General features: G+C 36.1%; 1 protein-coding gene across 6 annotated transcripts in view; it reads left to right on the forward strand.

Annotated features, from left to right (window-relative positions):
- PSPC1 (paraspeckle component 1) overlaps positions 1 to 23,898 on the forward strand; it is a 123,761-nt gene that overhangs the window by 67,888 nt on the left and 31,975 nt on the right. For 3 of the 6 annotated variants that reach the window (XR_007772197.1, XR_007772198.1, XR_007772199.1), the window contains exons 7-8: positions 16,484 to 16,745; positions 21,426 to 21,541. The exons of 1 other annotated variant lie outside the window; for it this stretch is intronic. The gene's annotated coding sequence lies outside the window, so the exon portion shown is untranslated. Of the gene's footprint in view, positions 1 to 13,497; positions 13,619 to 14,558; positions 14,611 to 16,483; positions 16,746 to 21,425; positions 21,542 to 23,898 lie in introns of those variants that run through there. 2 more of the 6 variants (XR_007772201.1, XR_007772200.1) reach the window with 2 other exon arrangements.

Raw genomic sequence — 23,898 nt, forward strand, 5'->3', positions numbered from 1 at the left:
CTGTTTTACAGTTTTTCTATTTTGTTATTTCCCAGAGAGTTAAATCAGACATTTTACTTACAAACATTTCAAATGTCTATAACTGCCCTTCCCAGCATCATCTGCGCCTGCCATCCATGTTGTTACTTCCCTCCTCTTTTTCTTTAGTACTTCATATTTTTAAAAAAAGATATTCTCTGGCTGGAATTGTGCTTCTGGCAAGCCTAGATATTTGTCTAGCATAAAATTGAAAGAGTTCTGTGTAAACCAGCTACTATCAAAATGTAGTTCCATTACAGTCCCAAACATAAGTGGCCTTATAAACTGCTAGTACATGTGTTTTCATGTAAAGATTTTTCTGTTAATTAGAAATGATTAAGCAACATGGACATCTAAAATCGAAATATTCATAGATCAGCCTGGATAGCATGAGTGAGCTGCTTGTCAGCTATTACTAATTTTTATTTGTGGATAGATCGTCCATCTGTTTGACTGAAACTGTAAGAAAGCTGTTTTCAGTCATAAGTAAGAAGCTTTTTGCCTGTAAGTGTCCTCTGTCCACAGTAAATAAATATTTCATAAGTAAACTGCAAACTTAGTGTGTTAATCTTTTTCTGGTTCAGCATCTATTATTCAATATGACTATGAAAATAAATATTCATTGCTATCATGTCCTGTTTAAGTGTCTTTTCAATACTATCAGACAAATACTTGGCTTAGAAATTAATGGATGAGAAATGAGTTGGGAGCTTTAGTCCCATTCTTCATCTTCAAATGTCCACATTATTGAAAAATCATAAGTGGTACTGTTAATGTCAGTCTCAGCAGATGTCAAGAATTAAAGGTTTGGAGAGTTAATTAACTTAACCTATAAGTGGTCCCTCCAGAATTTGCTTGTGTTCTAGCTGTGGGAGCTTACCTATTCACTGCCTGCACTTTTATTCTATCAGGGAGGAAGCTTTGATACTCAAAGTTTGCAATTTATTATTTGTCAAGAATTCTAAAATTCATGTGAAATAATTTTTTATGTAAGAAATATAGTAATGTAAACAAATGAATGATTCATAGACTCCAGGCCAGAAGGAACCATTGTGATCATCTAGTCTGACACAATATGTATGTAATCACTTAAAGGGATAAAGTATATAACAGGTAAGATACAGTTTTAATCAGTTTGAAGCAAAAACATTTAAAGGAAAAGTTACAGGAAGAGAACCAAGTATAATATGAAGCAGTAGTTTTATGTCCTCTATTTTTGATGCAATTTAGACTTCAGACTCCTATAATTTACTGCATTATCAGTAACTGTTCTGCATCTGAACTTGTTTGGAATAACCAGTGCTGTTCCAAGTAATACAAAGAATAATATTTTTGATTTAGTACTGAGGAATGTGATTTTCACTTTTCAAAGTACAATATTTAGAGATCAGAAATCTAATTTATAGGAGAATTACAATGGTATATCAACTTGTAAATTATTGCAATAATCACATTAACAAATATTCATATTTTAAGTATTTTGATTTAGAGTAATGAAAGTTATATACAGTTTAACTTCATGTTGGCTTGAGCTGTGAATATTGTTGTAGAACCTTTATAATGTCAGTTTACTGTTGCCATGTTATGTCCATCTGATGTCTCTGATTTTGTGTTTACATTTTTGCGTTAATGCAATTTCAGCACAATTAACGGATATACACTATGTCCGGTGTACATACATCCTACTCACCCATAGTTTTGAATGCTAATACACCAGTGTGGGATCAGATTGTTAGAGCATTTCTTTCAACCCTGCGACTAAGACTTACTGTACTAGTAATGATGAGGTTTTTATTGTTAAACTTGCTTTCCTTTGAACAATGTACGTTTTGTGGATGTTGAATCTATTGCACATGAGGATGGATAAAACATTGATTTAAAAAATCAGATTTATATTTAAATTGGATTTTTTAAAATTAAATTTATACAGATTAAAAAAAACCTATTTAAAATTAAATTTAAAGTTGACAACTTATGTTAAGGCTTAAACTTCTTATAATTTGGTAAAATCATTTTAAATTGAATATCAAAAATAATATTAAGCAGTACGTTTGCTGCCATATTTTAAAGAAAGACCACTGAACCCATTGCCTAAGCATCTGGAAACAGAGTTTTTCAAGTGCTAAATGAACTTTTGATACCTGTAGCTTCTTCTGCAGAATATATTCTTCATTTATTCAATTAGTTCAGTTCAATGACTAGTTAATTCAAAGCTAAGAAATGAGGTGGGAGTTGAAAAAAGAAGGAAATCTTGTTTTCAGCTTCCAATCTCTGAATAAAAATTAGGTGTGAAAGGATGAGATTTAGTACTAAAATCTTGGACATGGTGACCAGAAACAATCAGTTCAGTTCACTAACTAGGGACAAGATTTCCTTTTTTAATCATTTAGTTTTAAAAGCACACCCAGATATGATAAACTTTCTGAAAATTTTTTCTTGTGTAAGCAGCACATTTAAGGTAGCTTTATATAACTAGTTAATCACAATTAAAATGCTATTTTTATGCATTTTTAATTTGAATTTCTATCCAGATAGACTGACATAAAACAAGGTTAAAAATTAATCTACAAAATAAGAAATGCACCATTCACCATTTTTCATCACAATAAAAATTAAAAATCAGAAGAAGTGTATGTTAAGATGTATAATTACTTAAATAATATATATAGATAGTGTACTCTCCTGGTTAGCAAAAAGCAGCACTAACTGTAGTGTAAAAGCTATATTTAATAGCAAATAAACATTCTAATGGTCCCTAACCAGGGAGAAGGAACCTTTCTTAATGAAAATAACTAAAGGTACCAGTGCAAAAGATGATTTAAATCAATGATTTTATACTGTAATTTGGAGAATTCAGATATATAATCACAAACTACAGTTTGAGTGCAGTCACGTTCACCTTTTAGAAGTGAGAAAATAATTGAAGAAGCGGATGATCCACTGCATAAAACTAGTTTATATGAAATATATTTGGGGGGGAATAGTAAACTTTCATATTTTGATGGGTTTATGAGATGCCATATGCCATAGTACTTGGCTCTTTCATTTTGTTTTATTGGGAAATGCCACTTTATATTGCAATGGGATTATTCATTATAAAAAGAGTTTACCAACTGGTGTACCAAGAGAGTTGAAATCAGGAGGTCCAGTAACCATTCTTAAGTCTGAAAGTGAACCTATGGGGTAAAATTGCAACTAATTATGTCAACATCTGAGGCAGTACAATGTCATCTATAGTAATAAAAGCATGCTTTGAGATGGGGCGGGGGTAAAGCATAGCAATGTCAGAAATCAGAAAACAACTGAACTTTAGTGATGTTTGTACTTACTGAATATTGTGATTCATTTATATTCACTGTTTCTAGTCTCAGGTTAAATAACAGATTTTAAGAATAGATGAGGGTTGTTCGTATTTTTTTTCCCCTCACGGCAACATTATGGAGCAGAGCTAAGGTTGTTTAGGTGCCTTAACTGTGCAATTGTGTGCTTTAATATGTTGGATTTCTTTAAAGTTTAATCTTAACTCTGACTTTTCAGGGTTTGTAACACTTGCTTTGGGATAATTACAGCACTCTTGTAATGTTTTTATCCTTAAATTACTGATACGTGATCATAATCTTAGGCCCCAATCCTGTAAACATTTAGACTATGCTCAACTTTACTATAGTAGGAAAATTTTGCATACGTGTGTTTGCAGAATCAGTGTCTTAATGTAGATCTTGCATCTGGGAGTAATTATATATTCTCATATATAATTGTTTCTAAGACTTGGAAGAATTATAATGAATACATTTAACGAACCTAAATATTACTTAAAAAGCTTTTTCATAACATCTCTCTAAAAATTGGATATTTAGGGGACTTTCTAAGGCAACAGAATCAAGTGGTGTATCCCATTTGAAAGTTGATATCTTTTTTTTCCCATTGATACTACGTTTTTGTGACACATCAGAGCCTTAAATCTTTTACTGGTCTGGCATTGAATATAGAGTGTCTTGAGCCTTAAATCAGTATAATAGGATGGTGGGGAGGGAGACTTCCATATTTCAGGGGAAGGACACAGTTTTTTTGGAAAGCTGGCTTCAAAAATAAAAGTGGTATCTGTTATGCAGAAAGGTAACATGGCCTAGTGGATACAGCATGGGACTCAGGAGACCTGGGTTTTGTTACCAGCTCAGCCACTGGCTTTCTAGTCACCTAAGGCAAGTCATTTTCTGTATTCATTATCTCCGTTTTCCTGTTTGTAATATGGGGATAATGATACTGTGACCTTGTCTGTAAAGTGCTCTGAGATCTACTGATGAAAAGCACTATATAAGAACTAGGTTGTTGTTTATTATATAATTCAGAGGGTTGGAGTAGTAAACCAACAGAAGTTGATTAGTGGGCAGCTGAAGAAGAGGAGGTCAAAGTGCATGGTAAATACAGTTTTATCATATGGTCTTGCAGGATATCACCTCCACCTATGTATTCTTTGTGTGTATCTATGTCATACCTTGTGTGAGTATGTGTATATTTTATTTTAACCTGTTAATTGAGGTTAAAAAGAGGGGTTGTGAGAGGCTTTGGTGTGCTGTAATCCCTAAAAGTCTATGCTTTAACTTCATTATAAGAGTTCTGAACTATAATTATGCTAATGAGCTCCCAAATTTATGTTTGAATACACAAGAATTGAGCTACAGAATATAAAATGACAATTCTAATTAAAAGTAGTAGGTGATATCTCTTCACTGCCTCATAGGATACTTAGAGAGATTCATGTGTAAAAAGCACCATTGAGAGATTAGATTTGACTATCATTTTTTCAGTCTCTATCTCCCTCTCATTCCCTTAAGAATCTGGAAGTCAAAAATTAAAAAATCAAGCAAGCAAACAAAAAAACCCCCCCCAGACTAAGCTGATCCATCTCTTCATAAACTTTATCTGTGTAAAATTCTTCAAAATTTTAGAATGTTTATTTACATGTACATTTAATGTACACAGAATAAGTAAACGTATATATGGTATGCTATGGTGATTGGCTCTTTTAGGCTTTAATTAAGCCGTTCTTCAGCTATGAAGAAGGAAACTAGTTATTTAAAGGGTATTACTCATTACAGGGCAAAATGGGACAACTAGGGATTTCTCAGATCATCTTGTTACTGAAATTTGTTTTGGCAACAAACAGACCTATCTAGGTGAACATTTCATGAACACTTGAAAAGAGTCAGCTTATTTTTCATAATTGTAATGAATTTTTACTTTATTTTAATATTACGTGGTGCTGAAACATTGCATAAACCACAAATTGTATACTTAATAAAAGTTATGTTGGATTCCTGGTTTGACAAATGATGAGGATTATAATTAGTAAACCAAATACCTAGCAAATAAGAGTCAAATTGGTCACAAAACTATAGTATGATATGACCATTGTCAGTGCTTCTGGTGCTTTTGTAATCTTGTGATGTTAACACTACTACTTTCTTCTTTCTTCATGGATGATAGTGAAATGGGTAAAGAATGGTGACATGTAAGGGAGAGATGAAGACACAGCCTGGGACCATGCTGTAAATCAAAGGGCTGAGATCAGAACATGTGAAATTGAACATGTCTGTTCTATAGAAAAGTGGAATGTTAATACCATTTTAGAGAACTCTTCACTTCTTTATAGAAACAAACACAGCACAGCCCTGTTACCACTGTGCTGTTCTTACGACTGTCCCGGCAGAAGTGCTCCTTGGAATTCTACCCACCTCTGCAATAGCATTGATATCATGGTAGAAGCTGTAATTGGTGACTTCCAGAAGAAGAAGAAGAAGAAATACAGTTATAAAATTGCTTTGGCAGAAAAATGCCTCCTTCAGAGTTATAGGTATTTAAAAACTAAGGTATATTATTTTAATTCTCCCATTCCTATAAACCTTGAGTTTCTGCCAGTAACTAGTAATGTGACATCATTCTCTGTAAGGGATAGACTCAGTTAAATAGGAAATATAAATTGAACTGATTACCACATCCCAATTATACAAAAATGTAGATAAATGGAATGTGGCAACAGAGAGCTCTCATGGGTTTAAAATTTCATATAAATTATTTCAAGGCAAAAGCCATTAAGCTAGTATTACCAATTTTATCAAGTCTTTAAGTTTTAAAAACACCTTATACAAGGAAAGAAATGGAGCCAGACTGGATGAATGTTCCTCACTAGATACATCTCTCAAGTCTTCCAATAAAAAGGTGAGGTCAGAGTTAGGATTAAAACAATCCTTGCCTTTCATTCTCCAAAATACAATCTTAGACTGTGTTTTGACATCTCTATTTACTATAATTTTAGTTTATTTAAGCTCTTGGTGGTGAGAGGGCTTTTTCTAGTCATTTGCTGTTACAAGATTTTATACTGCCTTCACAAGCGAGAGAGCAGAAATAAGTCTTAATTACCACTTAAGAGTAAACCTGTTAAAGGTGAGTAGGAATGTAGAGTGAAGGAAGCATAAAGCTCATTGAAAGATTTGCTATTTTAGCACCACTCAGGGGGGGAGAGGGGATCTGATGTCAGAAGAACAAACCATGCTGTAGTCTTGATAACAGCTTTATGTTCTATTCACTTTCCAAACAAACCAATGTGTCAAGTTAAAGAAGGCTGTAGATTTCATTTTCTGTAACAGTTCTCTTATGACTCAGCCTGAGATAAACTTATGAATTGAAAACTCTGTGCCCTCATAGCAGAGAAGTTTTCAAGATGGATCACAATGCATGCTAAATTATACTAGAATCAAACATAAGATTGGAGAGCATTCCTTGGTTTGCAGGATGGCAGTATACAGTGAAGGTTAGAAAAAGGTAGCTATTAAGCATTAGCTCTCACTTCACTGTCTATTCTACATGCTGCTTCAGATATATGTTTATTTTAAATGTATAGTCTATACTTTTTTGAGTAGTGTCCCTGTATGTGCTCCACTTCAGGTGCACCTGAGCCGTATGCCTTTAACTGACAATTTTTGGTAGTAGTGCCTGTTCTGCCTGCTCATTTACACCGCACACACTCTCATGCCTGGTGTTGAGGCTATATGGGGCTATGTAGGCAAACTGCCTTCTGTTCCTTCAGAGTTCCCTTTGGTGTCTGTGTGCCTGTTCTCTAATATTTAGCTTTTTCTCACTTAATTACCTTATAGTGATAGTTGTTGGAACAATTGTTCCCTTTGGGCTTTTTTCCATAAAAAAGCCAAGTGTTTTATTCACAGAGACAGTTATATAGTTAATTTAACCCCCAGAAGGGGAAATCTGTGTTCATTAGTTTTTCTTGGACCTGCTGGGCTCCTATTCAAGAGGTGCCTCTCCTATGGTGAGGCTATTCCAATAAGTGATGGACATTCTCAGTGCCTCTGCTGTCTGGATGATACTCCTCTCCCCAGTAAGTGCAGGATCTGCACTTCCTTCAAAGATAGATTTAAAAAAATAGAGAAAGTATTAACTCCTAATGATGGAGCAAGCTTTAGGTCCTGCTTTGGATGTAGGACCAACCCAACCATACACAGAACTCCCAGTATAGCTAGTTCCCCGTTCACATCGATGTCTCAGTCACTGGAGACTGGTAGAGAGGTAGATGGTACAGTGGCACAGAGTACATCTGTGGTCCTTATCTACATCTGGCTTTAACCAGGAGCAGGAAAGGAATAAATCTCATGTGCAAATATGGCTATTTAAATTATAACAAATTATATTATTTAATGAGCATCTGGCAGAAGAGCATCAAGACCAATTTAAATCCATTATACAAGAGGATCATCTCCTGGCAAAGGTACTCCGGGCCCCCTGGGATGGGACACATAAGGCAGCACACTCTGATTCCACTGCAGTGGTTGTGAGAAGAGCATCTTGGCTATAGCTGTCGGGCTTTCCAAGAGAGGTTCATAGTACTGTCGAATCCCCTTTCACTGTCACAGTCTCTTTGCAGATTTGATGGATGTGTGTCTCCACATTTTAAAAGACTCAAGAGCGACACTGTGATCCCTAGGGATTTAAAGATCCGTAAATAAAAGATTTAGTAGGTCTGGTTGCTGCACAAAAAGCATACCAAGCCCTGTATTCAACATACCATAGGCTAGGGATATTCAATTATTTTTTGTCAAGGTTCACATTTCTTGGTGAAGGTATAGTAAAAGTCCAGTCTACAGAGAAAGTAATAAAAATAAGTAAATAAAAGTTTTGGGATCTATACAAATGCGTCTGGCAGTTGGGATTTAGTCCATGATCCGCCTGTTTGACTGCCTCTCCCCTGGACCCTTTGAACCCACAGCCAAGAGATGAAAATCAGATGTTATGTCCACCAAATGACAGTTTTGATGACTTGATTGAGAGTCTCAACCATCCAATCAACAGAAAGGAGGGTGGAAGTCAATTTTAGACTTCAAGTCTCTTGACAAATATGTAAAGCAACAAAAAATCAGGATGGTGACCCTGGCAGCAATAATTCCTTCATTAGAAGTAAGAGGTTAGTTTGCAGCTTTCAACCTACAAGAAGCATATTGTCATGTCGCTATTCACCCTTTTCGTTTTCTAATAACAAACACTACTGATATAGGGCGCTCCCTTAAGGCCTATCTTTGGCACAGGATATTTTCAAAGATTCTGGCAGTAGTTGCCACTCACCTACGTCATTTGGGTATACTCGTGCTCCCATCCTAGACAGTTGGTTGATCGGGGCGGATTGTATCAGGAAGTGTTGATGTCAGTAAAGATCATGTGTTCCCTGTTTCACAGTCAGGTCCTTTAAATCAACCTTAAAAAGTCCATTTTGACTCCACTACTGTGTCTAGATTTCATAGCTTTCCTGGATGCAGTGACAGGCAGAATATATTTACTGTTGAGCAGATTTCTCACACTAGTGAATCTCATTTCAACGATTCAGGGTATTCCTCAAGTAACAGTAAGAGATTGTCTCCAACTGCTGGGACACGTCAACTTGTGTCATTGTAGGGCAGCATGCCTGATTACACCTCCAAAGTCAACAGGAATGGTTTCAGTTTTCAAACCAAGCAAACACAACCTAGTCAGGTTACTGTCTGTTCTCCAGTGGGTTCTGCATTCACTCAGTTGGTGTAAAGACCTGACCAAACCCTGTGTAGGTGTTCTGCTCTTGCAAATTCTGCCTACTGGAGTGATATCAGATGCTTAACTTTTGAGCTGGATGGGCACATCTGGGACCTCATAAGGTATAGGGGAAAGGATCATTATAAGAACAGCTTCTCTACATCAAGCTTTTGGAATTGAGAGCCATCAAAAATGCTTCCTTACACTTTCTACCACTAATCAATTTGAAGTCAGTAAAGATAGTGATCGACAACTAGGCATTCATGTATTATATCAATCGTCAAGGAGGTGCACTTTTCCCAAATGTTGGTGCGGTAGTAGTAGAACTCTGGGATTGGTGCAAAACCAACAACACAGTCATCTCAGCTTCTTACTTCCCAGGTATTCAGACACCATGCCAGATGACGTCAGCATACATTTCTTTCTAAATTACTAATGGGATCTGAAAAGTCCTCCACAAGGTATTCTTACCTTGGGGGTTCCCACAGGTCAGTCTGTTTGCCATAGCAGCCACTACAAAATGCATCAGGTATTGTTCCATAAGAGAGCTCAATCCTTAATGCATAGGAGGCATGTTCCTCCTCTCATGGACAAAAGGACTTCTCGGTCCATAACCACTGATACCATTTATTAAAGGTTCTCAACAAAATCGAGCCAGAGTCATACTGATTGCACCAATGTGGCCAAGACAGGTCTGGTATCCCTATTTGATCAGATTCATCTCTTTCCCTTTGTGGAGGCTGTTGGTCAGTGCTCATCTACTGACCCACGGTGCCAGTTGATCACTTCACCCCAACCAGCAGATTTTGAGGTTACAAGCTTGGTTCCTCATTGGTTCTCAGTAATAGTGATACCTTGTTTGTCAGACGTACAATATGTAGAATAGTAGAAAAGAATCTACAAGAAATACCTCTGGAAAATGGAAACAGTATTATCTTTGGTGTAACAATCACCAGATGTTGCCAACTTGTTCTCCTCTTTCCAGGGTATTGGATTCCCTATTGGAACTGAAAACATTGGTTCTTTCTCTAAATTCCATAAAAGCTTTTCACATACCCATAGGGGTTTTTTTACTCTTCACTTACCCAGCTATGGCAAGATATCTAAGAGGTTTGTCAAATATCTCCCCACAAAACAGAGATCTGACTCCAAGCTGGGACTTGAACCTAGTACTTACTTGCCTTATGAAACACCCTTTTTAGCCACTAGTTAGATCTTCTTTGGTAGATTTATCAAAGACGACAGTCTTCCTGATAGCAATAACTTCTGCCTGAAGGGTGAGAGAATTGGGGGCCTTAATGGCAGACACAATATTTACAGTATTCACCAGAGAGAAAGTGTCACTACAGGTACTTCTAAGTTTTTTGTACCTACGGTGTCCTCAGAATTTTGTATCAACCCATTCATCTCCCAGATTTCCCCCCCAAACCACACTGGACTACTCAGGAAACCATATTTGATAGCCTAGATATCATGAGGATGTTAGCCTTACACATAGTTAGGACCAAACCATTTAGAAGATCCCTTAGACTATTTATATCCATTGCAGACAAAAACAAGTATTCAGTAACTTCAGAACAGGTTATCAAAATTGATGTCCGATTGTATTAAGATTTGTTAAGACAGAACTCATGTTCAGCCCCCTTCGAGAGTGGTAGCACATTCCACAAGAGCACGATCTACATCTATAGCCTTACTTAAGGATGTACCAATTGCATACATCTGTAGGGTGGCAACTTGGTCATCTGATCATATTTTGTCTAATCATTATGCTTTGGAACCTGCAGCAAGATCAGATGCTGCTGTAGGCATAGAATATCTGGATTGAAAGGGACCTCAGGAGATCATCTAGTCCAACCTCCTGCTCAAATCAGGACCAATCCCCAGACAGATTTTTGCCCCAGATCCCTAAATGGTCCCTCAAGGATTGAGCTTACAATTCTGACTTTAGCAGGCCAAGGCGCAAACCACTGAGCTATCCCGCAATGCAGTTCTCTCTTCGTGTTGGACTCTGCTCCGAACCTGCCACCTCCTTAATGGGGTACTGCTCACAAATCACCTGAAATGGAGAATCCACAGGGACACTACTCGAAGAAGAAATTCTGAGGACACCTTAGGTAAAAATCTTGGACACTTTCTCACCTTGTGCAATAACTGGAGTTTGAGATGTGTCCCCCTTTGGTGCTGCACTACCTGCCTTCGTTCCCCTCTGTTTCGGAGTCTGTGGGTCTTCGTGGTGAAGAAGGTACCGAGAGTGGCTTACCTGTTCAGCCCCATAGAATCTTGGCACAGGGCACAAGGATATGTGGGGTACACATGTGGGCTGAATGGGCACTGCTACCAGAAATCTCTGATCAAAGGTGTAGGGTACAAGTGCACCTGAAGTGAAGCATCAACAAGGGGACATATCTCAAAGAACTCCAGGCACTGCTCAAGATGAGTAACCTCTCTCTTCTTCCTCTACTATGTGGCTGATACAGGTGTGAACTATATAATTGATTTGACGCACTAATACTTGATCATTATATTGAGAACTTCTAATATTTTGAAAGTGAAATTTTGTTGAGTGCTATATCCAGTACCAAATAATGCTTACAACAGTTCTGTATCTTCTTCTTGAAATATTTCAGTCTGGGTAACAGTTTTACAAGTAATAGTTTAATCTTGAAACTGGTATCAGCTGATCTGCACTTAGGTGTGATAGGGTGGGAAGAGGGGAAATCAGGTATTTTTGCCTCTTTCAGACAATACATCCAGGGCTAGTGCTGGGGAAGGTTGTTTTGCCATGAAAGCACTTTGACTTGGTCTGCCAAGGCATATGTAGGCATGGTACATTGCTGTTGGTTGAAGGATGATTTTTTGGTTAGTGGCATCAGACTGGGAGTCAAGAGACTTCTGTTCCCAGTTCTGCTACTGACTTGCTGGTTGATCTTGGGCAAATCAGTCCTTTTGCTTCAGCTTTTGCCAGCTGTAAAATGAGGATAAAACTTACCACATTGCTGCATTGAGCCTTTTTTTATAGACTGATAACTTTTAAGGTGAGTATGGGACATTATGGTTCTAGAATTTTATCACGTAATTCTTGCATCAAGCCCAGTAATTTGTGCTTGAACTAGAATGTATCTTTTAGAAAGTCATCAAACATGTCTTAATTCATGTCTGCAAAATGCCTTGAGATGCATAATAATGTTACTAATATTGCTACTTTACTGTTATCAGAACTTAAACTCTATTGCCATCAGTGTGCTTTTCAATCCTCAATTATGACTTGATATTAGTGATTATGTCTCAAATTCCAGAAACTAAAAACTAAGGGTCAGATTTTTAAAAATGGATTTCAAAAGTTATTCCTAATTTGTAGTTAACAGTTTTACACCTATTTTAAAAATATTTCTAAAATAGTTTGAACTTTGATTTCTGGTTCTAAAGATAGTGGCAATTCTATCAGAATTGGTATAGGGAAAAAAAAGCAAGATGATAAACTGTTGTGATTTTACTCTGATAGCTCACAACTTGCCAGGCCGTACATGGATGTAGCATAATAGTAAACCTGAGAACCAGCCTCTTCTTTCTAATGTTACGTGGGTCATTAAATTCTAGCCCTAATATTTCACAAGATATCCAGACTTAACTTTATCACTTGTTCCTTGCTTTTAGTAGTGCTGTTTAAATGATGGTCCAAGGCTGAATATCAGTTGTCCCAGATTTTGTACTAGTGCAGGTTTTGTCCCCTGGGAAGTCTTAACGCAAACATATATATGCCTCCATCCCAACGAAATATGTATTTTGACTGTTTATTTGAAACATATATATTGCATTTTTTTCTGTTTGGTTTCTTATGTAAGCTGTCAGGTAAGTCACATCTAGATGGACCTATAAGATGTAAAGCATTTGTGGCATACACTGCCATTTATTAAAGATGCTTGTGTATTTTCTGTGGCTATCTTGAAATACTGGCTTAGTTCCTTGTTTCAGATCAAATTTAGAATTTTTTTCTTTCAAGATTATAGTAGAAGCTTTAAATAGTTGTTGTGTGCTTATATCATGATAAAGTAATGAATTCTTACGAAATGGAAGAGAATGCATACGCTAGTGAAGCAGTGACGGGAGTACAGGACTTCACTGCAATGGAAATAATTTCTTTCAAAATATAGATCAACTGAGATAAAATAAAATTTGGTCCAATTTTTTGACCTGTGTGAATTGGCATAAATTATATGCCTGCTGCTAAATGTATTTCCTATCTGTTCTCTTTTCATGCATATATGTATGTATTCTCAGTGTCTCTATAAATATTATAATTTTAAATTAAGGTTTTAAAAGATGGGAGTTCTTTGAATAAAACTTCTTGAATTTGTTGATCTTTACAAAGACATGAAACACAGACCTTCCTTGCCCTTCCCCTAGAACATTCATGTCATGGTTTAAGAAGTTGTAGCCCTACAAAGACTTTTCAAATCTGCTGTCATTATTTTGGAAGAGGATGTTAGAACACTGCCCTTACTTGGTACCTGCTGCAAAATGACAGGTAAGAAAAAATACACAGGAGGGAATGGGAAGCATTGAGTTTATTTGTATAAAGCAGCAATATTAAAATATTTTGAAAATTATTTTAATACTTTAACATAAGGAATGTATTTAAATAACTTAAATATTGCTTACTTTGAAATGCTGACCTGATCTATGAAATACGGATAAACTCAGACCACCTGTAATTCAGATTATGCAAAATTCAGAAATATCTCTTGAACTATTATTTTGTTTCCTCAAATTTTATAGTTTGCTGAAATTCAGATATGTCTTCTTAGCAATTAAGATATCCAGAGTTTAGCTACGCTTAAATACTTTTTGTATGATGGAAAACTTGTGCTTGTTTTGTAAATTTTACATAGTGTTACTAAAGTGTAAATATAAGCAAATCTTCTCCTAGACGTCGTCTACACACAAATCTTGCACTAGTTTAACTAAAATCAGTTTTAAAATTCATGTAAACTGGTACAAAACTTTTTATGGAATGACTTAAATCTGTTTACCGAGTAGCTTTTATCAATATAGTTTAATTTGATAAGGGATTGTTTTAAATTATAATGTAGAAATCAATTGTAGGTCAAGTTTGCTGTTTGTACAGTGCTTACCAGTGGAATCCTGGCCATGACTAGGGCTCCTAGAAACTACGATAATACTGATGATAATTTAAGTAGATCCATGTTTGTGCTAGTTTAACTGAATCTATTTCAAAACAGACTTTTAGGTAAATCAGAGCAAGTTCTGTTTGTAGATCACACTTTAATCTATGTTTCTGTAACTGGAAAAACTGTCATTCAAAATATTGTAGGAACATCATTTTTAAAAAATTCCTTAAATTTATAAACACAATTTTAAGACCATGATTGATTGCACTGACTTTAGGTCCATTTCATTCTAAAATTTACTGATTTATTTTTCATTTGAATCTAATTATGTCACAGCTACACCTCAGAACGTTTGCAAGTGAGAGATTACCATGTTGGGGAAAAGGTTGTATATTCTCAGTCTCCCTCTTTGAGCAACTTTGTATTTCATAGCTATCTATTAATAATGTAATATGTAATAATATGCTTGTGTACAGTTAGCAGTTAAGTGTAAAATTGATTCGTATTAATCACTATGTGTGACCTTTTTGAATGGAAAAAGCCTCCTTATTCTTTTCACGATACAATTATCTCACATTGATAGTGTGGAAATTGTATCAAAGTCCCCTCGTTCATATGTAAAGTGTATAAAGAACTATTGTAAATACACACTGCTGTTTTCTGATAATTCCAACAGATATTTGTAATGAATTCTTACAAAAATCACTTGGTGATACATCAAAGTATTCCATTGATACATATTTTAAATCAACAGTCTGACCACACATTTTATTGACTCAGCAGAATAAACCAACAATTCAGACTCATTTCTGACAATCTTGAAAGCTAGTAGACCCAGATTCAAAATTTACCCATTTAAAACCAGTTGTTTCATATACATTTATTTTAAAATATACCATTTCAGTTATATTTATATATTTTTGAGGAAAGGGATAGTTCAGTGGTTTGAGCATTGGCCTGCTAAAGTGAGGGTTGTGAGTTCAGTCCTTGAAGGGGCCATTTAGGGGACTGGGGTAAAAATCTGTCTGGGGATTGGTCCTGCTTTGAGCAGGGGGTTGAACTCGATGACCTCCTGAGGGCCCTTCCAACTGTGATATTTTATGATTCTACAATTTAAAATCCATAAAGCATTTTATAAATATTATGTCTTGTATCATATCTTCGTTACACATCACATGGCAAATGGAAATCTTTGTGATACAAAATGCATTGTCTTTGCTTTTTCACTGATCAATTTTTTTAACAATTTATTTTTGCTGGTCAGATCCAAAGCCCATTGAATTCATTGGGAGGCTTTGCATTGACTTCAGAGGGCTTTAGATCAGGCTTTAAATTTAGGCAAAGTAGTTTTTGCTAACAATTGTAAGATACATGGTCTAACATCTAGAAACACTTGACTACAAGTAAATAAATTGTGGGACTTTTCAAGAATTATTATTTTTAATATCCAGAAATGTACAGGGTGCTGTAAATTCCATTCTGTCTTCAGATTTACATTTCCGTTGAATTATGTTGCGTAAAGCTCTGCAGCTGCTATATTTCAGGTTTCATAAATATTTTCAAATAAGTCCAAATATCCTTCAGAAAATAATTGCTTTAAATCCTGGCATGAATAAAATATGACCTAATAAAAGACTAAATATAGAGAATGAAATCTTTCCCTTGAGCATGCTGTCTTTTACCCCACTGACATTTGCTTTAACACTATTAAATCTCCCACCATTTTTTCTTATAATTAAAAGTTCCCCTAGAAAGAACATAATACCATATTCACCTTTCCTCATTCCTTTCAAGAATGATAATTTTGCAGATATCACCTAATCAGAAAACTGTAAAACAGATGGAAAATGTCTTTTCAACTCATAAGCCCTTCTCTACCAATAAAAATGCCTTGTTTGGCATCAGTTGACGCAGTATTTACCCTTGATATATACAACAGCTTAATTTTGGTCTGTACTATGTAATAGTTTTAATTATTCCTTCAGCTATCCCGCCTTCTCTTAGCTGTCTGCTGAGATACATTTGTTGTTCTTAAGGAACAAATTATGCTTGTTTTATTGACAGTAATGCACCAGTTGGTTTCAATAGGGGCTATACTCATGTTTAAGTTGAGCAGGATTCAGCCCTGAATGAATAAGAAATACTTAAGTGAAAGTGATAGCTAAGGGAAACAGTCATTGGTTGACAATTTTTAAAATGTATATCGTATTTTTTTATTGATACTTCAGCAACCAGCTTTGTTCTCTGTCACCTTTTGCTAGGAAGTCAAATGGACAAATGCAAATACGAACACAGCTGTGCGGAATATCTGGCTGAAGGTTTCTTTTGGATAACATCTGTTTCTCCAGATACATAATCACAAAGGAGTACATGTCCTAAGTGCATCTCAAAAATGGAGTTCTTCCTTTCTGTTTGGTGGATAGTGGGTATCATGAAGTGATTGCTTTTCCTGCTGGCTAAGTCAAAGTGCCGTATGGCCCACTTCAATGGAAGTCTATTTACTCTGCAGTTCTATATCTTTAGGTAAATTTTATCTAGACACACAGTAAAGAGGGGGTCAGGATGGAAGGAGAGACCAGATGTAAAGCTTACAATTAACGTCATTTATGTTAAGAAAAAAGTAGGAAGCAACCTCCGCCTGTGCACTCAACCAAACTAATGAAACTGTGTAAGGAATTATGTCCAGGGAGAATGAGAGCAGAGTACAAATGTTAAAACAGAAATACAAGATTCAGAAAGTGTTTGGCTATAAGTGATGAGTGTGGTATAAAATCATAGATAGACTTCTGCTATGTGTTTGGGATTTTAACTAAGAGATTCATACCAAAATTGTGTTTTAATTTTTAAGGAAATAATATATTTTAAAGAAGTTCTTAATTAAACTAAACATACCAATATTTGCAAGTTATGTGCAACTCATGCACTGAAGAGCTAATGCTTTCGTTAGATTACCGAAGAGAAGAACACCGTACCTCCATGAGCCTCAGGGTACGTCTATACTACCTGCCGGATTGGTGGGTAGTGTTCGATATATCGGAGATCGATTTATCGCGTCTCGTCTGGACGCGATAAATCAATCTGCTAATCGATGCCTGTACTCCACCTCGGCAAGAGGAGTAAGTGGAGTAGACAGGGGAGCTGCGGCAGTCGACTCATCGCCGTGAGGGCGGCCAGGTAAGTCGAACTAAGATACTTCAACTTCAGCTACACAAATAGCGTAGCTGAAGTTGCGAATCTTAGTTCGAACCTCCCCACGAGTGTAGCCCAGGCCTTAGAAGAAGGTAATATTTTGCTGCAGTAGTATGCTTGCAAAGAGTCAAGAGTGTTTAGATATTATATTCATTCTACTCTTTTCACATAGAGCATATTTGTTGTGCTGTCAACTTCGTAAGTGTTTAAATAATATTTAAGTATTACTACTTATTGAGTAAGTAACCACATTCTGGTCTTAAAAACCAAAAACAAATCTCTTTAGCTTAATTAACATGCTGAAACTTCCAAAGTCGTTATACTGGATGATGATGATCTTTCCTCATCTGTGCACTCCATCTAGCTATTATAAATCTCTGAGCTCAGTTGTTGCCATCAGAATACTCCATCTAGTCCTCACTAACAAAGAGTAATTACTTCTTAATTAAATGCTACCTCACAGTTTACGTTAGAGTGACAGGGAGGGGTCAGAGTTGAGAGGGCATAGTTTATTTTGGGGATTGTGAGTAGCCAGTCAGAGCACGAAGGGATATAATCATTGTTATTGAACTGTATGGCTATTATGTGCATCAGACTGTAGGGATCACTAGCATTGTAATATCCCTGTGCTCTCACTAGCTGAGACAATTCTGTTTCAGTATTATACATGCTTTTTAATTAAAATAAGTGTAATTAAATACATTTTGTGTAATCAATTTAATGATGGAAAAATGCCCTCTATAAAACATCACTTCTTACAAATTTGTTTATTGGCATTCAGATTGCTGAACTCATAGGTCATAGTGACCTCTACCGGGTCATCACTTTTAAGAAAACTATATCAACAAACATTCCAAACAATCTTAGTTATAATAAGCCTTCTATATCGAAGGTGCCCAGATTCAAGGAGGTTTGTCCACTTATTTTATTTCAGTCTCAGTTTTAATAATTTTCTCTCTCGCCCCTACCCCCAATTCTGATCAGCAGAACCTGCCAGCATACAGCTAGCATTTGACCTTACCTTCTAAAGCCTGCTTATTCCAATGCTGGGTGGGTTCTGTTTATTAATTCACCATGGCTAAATGTGCATAATATGATTGCAGTTAGTTCAATCACATTCTGGGGTCCACAGACCCCTCAAATCCAGGGCAACGCTGCAAAGTCTCTGGCAGACAAATTCTACAGCGGCAGCGGATAGTTTGGTAAACGTGAGCGGTCTTCATCTGGGACCAGTTGAGGTTTTCTTAGCAAGGATTTTTCTGGTTACATTGCAGATTTAAAAAAACAAACCTGGGATTTCATATGGAACTTGCCATATCTGAGGGTGCAGAGCAGTGTCTTAGTGTTCAAAAGCCAGGTCTTGTCTGCTTGATTGAATTTTGACCAGTGTTACTCACTAAACACCTGGAAATGTTGGGGCACCTGCTTATTGCACCGCTGTTCCCTCTGTCTGATAAAAGTCAGTAGTGAGAAATGGGTATTTTGTTAATGCAGATTATCAGTTCCTCCTTATCTGAGGATGGAGTTGTGACTGCTACATAGAAAGGAAATAAAATTTTGACCCTGATAATCTCACCCAGGATGCAATTGAATCTCCCATGTGTGGAAAAGTTTACAGAAGTTGGAGGTGAAGCAGAATGACAATATTTCCAGTATCAGAGGGGTAGCTGTGTTGGTCTGTATTCACAAAAACAATGAGTAGTCTGGTGGCACCTTAAAAACTAACAGATTTATTTGGCATAACCCTGGTCAGTCTGGGTTTACACCTGTATGTGCGATAGAAACTGCACTAGTGTTGTTAGTTGGTGTTCTTGTAAGGTATTGAAGGCATGCCCCAGGCTGATTTTATTAGAGAGATGTATGTATGTATGTATGTATATAGTCTAGTTTTGAGACACTTGATCATGAGATAGTGCTGCTAGATAGTAGCAGTAGTTCTTAGTAGTATGAGCCCTTTAGAAGTGCTAGTAAAAATATATGGGCTATAGTGTCTGCAGTAGGCAGAGGGTACCCTGCTGAATAATTGCATTATGGCTAGTTTCACTGGTGTAGTGGAATGGATGGCCAGATGTCTACAGAGAGTGGAATGTGAATGAAGACTAGCTAGCTGAGGATCAGTCTAGATCACGCAGAACTAATTTAGTAGAATAGGGGAAGCAATTGGAAAAATTGGCTAGAATTATATTAGCACTTCTGATAGGATGCAGCTATTATTTATAAATAATTTTTTCAACTTTGGAGTCTTATAAGACCCAAAACAACTTGTGGATGATTATGTAGCAGCTGTGTTTTAGCTGTACTTGGTATGGTGGTGTATTGTGTGTGTGGACCTGCTTTTGTAATTTCAGTTGAGTACTACTGAGTTGTATTGGGACTATACCTTGCAATTCAAGCAACTGAAACTAGTCTAGAATGCTGCAGCCTGCTTATGTGGATATTTACTTTGGGAGTACATAACATGTGCTCAGCAAGATGTTCTAGTTGTCTGTCAGCTTCAGACTAGAACTCAAGGTGTTAGTAAATGATCTTTTTTAAAAGCCCTGGATGGTTTGAGTCTAGGTTACTTGAGAGCACACCGCTTTCCTTGTAATTGTAGTGAACGCAGACCCTCAAATCAGTTCCTTCATGTAGAAAAGAGGGTTTCCTTAGGGCTTCTTGAGCTTGGAACACGTGTTTCTCTCCCTCTGCCTCCCTGGTCTGCCAGTGCCACGATTTGTTAAAGACCTGAATACTCTGCAGTGTTCTTTTTTTTAAAAAAAAAAAAAACCCTCAAGTGTTTGTGGAGAGAAGACGAGGGTTAAAGAGGGTGCTTTTTTTTTTTTTCATAATTAAGTTTTGGGGCCAGATTGATTTGTGGGGGCAGTGGATTTAAGCAGTCTGAATTTTTGATGATTCTGAATGTTAAGTGTTCTAAGGGCACCCAGAGTTTGGGATGCATACCCCTGGTAGTTTTTAAAATAACTAATTATTTTGACTCTTTTGTGCTTTATAGTAACATTCATTGTAAAATATGAATTATAATTTTATTTCTGTTAAAAGTACTAACTTGTATTATGAATTGTTCTTTAAAGTTGTCGCTGCATTTATATTTAAAGTGAGCAAATCTTGTATTTAAGTTGAATATATATTTTTCTAAAGAATTTGAAGCCACAAATGTCTTAAAGTTGAGTATTAATCTTTACAGTTTAATATTAAAGATCTGCATGGATTAAATGTATCATATTTAAATATATTAAAATATGATTCTGCTCTGAAATGTTGCTAAAATATGGTGGTTCCTTATGCCACAGATTTGCTCGCTGTTTGTAATTCAGAGAGATCTGCTGATTTTAGGTAGTGTTTACTGCTTTTTGTATCTGCTAGTTATATTCATTCTGCAGAGCTAGAGGGGAGGGAGCTGAGTTCTATTCCTGCTTGCACACCAGCAGCAGAATTATGTACAACATTGCAATACACTTGTGAAATTCCACTGAAGGCACTGGGATTGCACAGTTATTACCGAGGGCTTGCTTTGGCAGAATCTTTTCATGGTAAAATGAGAAGGAAAGAACCTAGTTTTATTCTCAAATCCTTCAGTGTGTTTGAGTGAGCAAAGGGAACTAACGTCATACACATTTTTCATAGTAGAACTGCACTTTGAGCTGAAATGTTCATAGCAATATAGTGACAAAGGAACTCATAGTGACTGAAATACCAGCTGGCTGTTAGCTGGCTGGTACAAGAAGAGATTTTAAAGATCTTCGTAATTAAGAGTAGGGAAAACTGCTTATAGTGAAGGCAATGGTAATATAAGAATGGCTAGAGATGAAAATGAATTTGTGAAGAGGAAATTTCAATTTTGGTCACAAGTTGTATCTACAATAATTCTACCTTTTAAAAGTTCATATGTTAGGGAAGGGAAGAGTTATTGTACTTTGAACAATACGGGGCCTCTAACATGTAGATAATTGTTTTATCTTGCTTAAAATGCCACAGATATTTAATTGACTATAACTACATATTATTTTTTTCTAGGTTAAAATTAAAATGCTAAAATGCAGATGAAGATTGGTTTAAAAAAAAAAGTTCTGCTGTGTCTTAAGAGTACAGAGGGTCAAGATCCTGAAGCCATTTTTTTTTTTCACTTTCAGGTATGTATTTGCACATTTGACTTTTTATTTAGTAATTACTGACCATTATGAGACAGTTGGGTTTTTATTTTTTTGTTTTTGTATTTAATTTGATGAAGTAATTTGTTCATGCACTTCTACCACTACCTTTGAATCTTATCCTTTGACACTTACCATTTCTATCAATCCTTATGTTAACAGACTTATTAGTCTTTTAATATTTTGTTGAATTTGTGTTTCCCTTTGCTTCCTTTGTGAGGAGAGGGCTTGAATAACAGTATGTTGATCTAATACATATACAGGACATGGTTGTGGAACGCACAATGTGTAAATACATGTTGTGGCACCAAGTCTAAAACTGAGGCTTTGTGCATATTACAAGGTTGCACCAGTTCAACTAAAGGTGTGTTTTTAAAATTGATTTAAAGTGGTCCAAACTCCTATGTGAATACCTCAGTTTAGCATAAATCAAGTCATTAAACTAAATCAGTATAAACCAGGTTTAGAGGATGCAGGCTTGCACTGCTTTAACTGAAAATCTTGTTTTTTTTAAGATCAATATAGTTAAATGGCTGCAACTTGTGATATAAACAAGACCTAAATAGATTCTGTGAAAACTTCATCCAGTCTAAAATGTATCTAATCTCTGACGATACTCAACAAACAAATGTTTGATTCACATATATGTTGAAAGATAATTGGAGTTTTATCTGTTATGGCATCTCCCATAAAAATAGAACAAAATATTCCAGTTTTTTACAAAAAAATACATTCTGCAGATGAGATAATTGTGATTGCTTGGATACAGTGATGTTTGATGTTTCATTACTTAAGAAATATTAAGCAAGATTTGCGAAGGTTGAAATGATCAGTCAGGATGAGTTCAGATAGATAATTATTTCTCTGTCTGTGTTTATATATTCTGCCTGTCACTGTGGGGTGAGAGGGTCTTCCCAGTGGTTTTGCCATCCTCAGTAAGTAGATAGGGAGAGGAGAATTAAGAATAGGCCAGTGCACCATGAATATGGTGTGCAGTGGAATACATAAGATTAAAGGGTGAGGCTGATCAAGGATTTTAAACCAGTATATTAAGGTTATGGACAAAAGAGGTGTGGATGAGAAAAAGTAAAACTTGGGGAAAGTTGCATTGGCAGGGAATGGATCTAATGGGTCCCTTCCATTTCTAACTGCTGATCTGTTTGGATGGGGTTTGTAAAGGGAGGGGAAGCTGAAGAGAGATGTCAAGAAGGAAAAAAAGGGACAAGAGAAGAATTCTAGGGCAATGGATAGGGTGAGAGCCAGGGTGGTGTTTTGAGGAACACTGAGGCACCTCACCACCACCTGTACAATCAAGTTAACATGCTGGAAAATTTGATTCACAAAGTATATGAATGAATATAATAAGCATTGGAAAATCACATATGGAATCCTAGAATTATTCTATTTTTGGGAATGAAAATTAGGACTTTTGATACAGGATCCGTCTCCCGCTTAAACAGTTATTTCCCTCTATAAGCTTGAGTCTTCTATACCTACACTCCTCTGGAGTTGCCGCTTTCCCATGTGTCCCTACCACTCCTAGGGAGAGAACTTCAGTTTTCAGGGCTGTATATGCATCATCTTTCATAAACTCCTAATTCACTGGGTAAAAAATAGGGCTGTCAATTAATCGCAGGTAACTCACCGGATTAATTCAAAAAAATTAATCACGATTAATCGCATTTAATAGAATACCAATTGAAATGTATTAAATATTTTTGGATGTTTTTCTACATTTTCAATATTGATTTCAACTACAACACAGAATACGAAGTGCAGAGTGCTTGCTTTATATTATTATTTTTTTATTTCAAATATATGCACTGTAAAAATGATAAACAAAAGAAATAGTATTTTTCAATTCACCTTCTACAAGTACTGAAGTGCAATATCTATCATGAAAGTGTAACTTACAAATGCAGATTCTGGTTATATAACTGCATTCAAAAATAAAACAGTGTAAAAATTTAGATCCTACAAGTCCACTCAGTCCTCCTTCTTATTCTGCTAATCGCTAAGACAAATAAGTTTGTTTACATGATGGGAGATACTGCTGCCTGTATTTTATTTGCATCACCTAAAAGTGAGGACAGACGTTTGCATGGCACTTTTGTAGCCGGCATGCAACATATTTACATGCCAGATATGCTAAACATTTATATGCCCCTTCCATGCTTTGGCCACCATTCCAGAGGACATGCTTCCATGCTGATCATGCTTATTAAAAAAATGTCAATTAAATTTGTGACTGTTCTCCTTGGGGGGAGAATTGTATGTCTCCTGCTCTGTTTTACCTGCATTCTGCATATATTCCATGTTATAGCAGTCTTGGATGATGA

This window comes from Gopherus flavomarginatus, chromosome 1, assembly GCF_025201925.1.
Source record: "Gopherus flavomarginatus isolate rGopFla2 chromosome 1, rGopFla2.mat.asm, whole genome shotgun sequence".
Lineage (NCBI taxonomy): Eukaryota > Metazoa > Chordata > Testudines > Testudinidae > Gopherus > Gopherus flavomarginatus.